Source organism: Schistocerca americana, chromosome X, assembly GCF_021461395.2.
Source record: "Schistocerca americana isolate TAMUIC-IGC-003095 chromosome X, iqSchAmer2.1, whole genome shotgun sequence".
In the NCBI taxonomy this organism is placed as follows: domain Eukaryota; kingdom Metazoa; phylum Arthropoda; class Insecta; order Orthoptera; family Acrididae; genus Schistocerca; species Schistocerca americana.
In genome coordinates, this window is record NC_060130.1 from 402,678,756 (window position 1) to 402,680,045 (window position 1,290).

The window sequence follows — 1,290 nt, forward strand, 5'->3', positions numbered from 1 at the left end:
TATAAATGCAAGTGGTGCAAGACTCTTTTCGAGCACCTTATATGTAAGAAAACAACTGCACCTCATCAACCTTTTTGTTGACTCTCACATACAATATTACTACAACCAAGTACAAATTAAAATATATGGGGAACCCAACAAGTAAGTTTCCCTATTTTACAAAAAAAATTACACACAATTTATCATGTTGAAATAATTTAATTCACATTGTACAATGCTTCTGTTACTTTTCTATATGACCACCATGTTTTTCCAAGCATTTTTGTTAATCTGACACAAGGTGTTCCAAACCAGCATTGTACCAGGTTCGATCCTTTGCTCAAAACAAGCTGGTCATTATTGATGTGACTTCATCATTGGTGTTGAAGTGCTTACCTCCAAGGTGACCTTTGAGTTGAGGAAATATGTGAAAATCACATGGGGGGGGGGGGGGGGTCATCTGGTGAAAATGGAGGAGGCAGGAACACTTCTAGTTGAATCTTCCAAGCTCCACCTGGGCCATTTGAACTGTGTGGGGCTGAGCATTGTCATGAAGGAAGAGATATTTGTGAGACAAAAGTTCAGGACATTTTCTTTTGATGGTAGCTCGCAGATTCCTCAAAACATCACACTATCCCTCTGGATTCACTATGGTGTTGTAAGGCAGGTAGGGAAGAAGCAAAACCCCTGGACAGTCCCAAAAGATGGTTGCCATAACTTTCCTGCTGAACATGTGACTTTGCATTTTTTAAGGCACTTTTGCTGGGTTTCTTCCTCCCTGACGTCTGCACTCAGGAGTTGAATCATGGACCCAGGTCTCACCCCAGTGACAAGCCATTTGAAGAGCAGGTCTCCCACTCTCTCATGGATTTCCAGAAACATTCTGGCTGAGTCCATCCATTGCTGATTTTGGTGATCACTCACCAAATGTGGCACCAATCTTCACTTTGCAGTAGTGTAGATGGCCAGTCAGTATCTTTGCATCCAATTGCAGACCCAGAGGGTAGGCGCACGACGATTATGTCAATGGTAACTTGATGATCTTCAACCACCACAGTGTGAACTGCAATAATGGCATCATCAAAAGTCACTGCAGTGGGCTTTCCTGTGCGCTATTCATCACACACATCTTCAAGCCCTTCCACAAAGCATACACACCAACACTGAACCATTTGAATGCACATACAGCCTTTCCCATAGACAGAAGCTCACTCCAGCAGATAGTTGTTTTGTTGTGAGAAAATGAATGACAGCACAGCTGGTAGTGTGCTGGCAAGATGCTACGGTATGCATCATAAGTTAGTGTGAGCA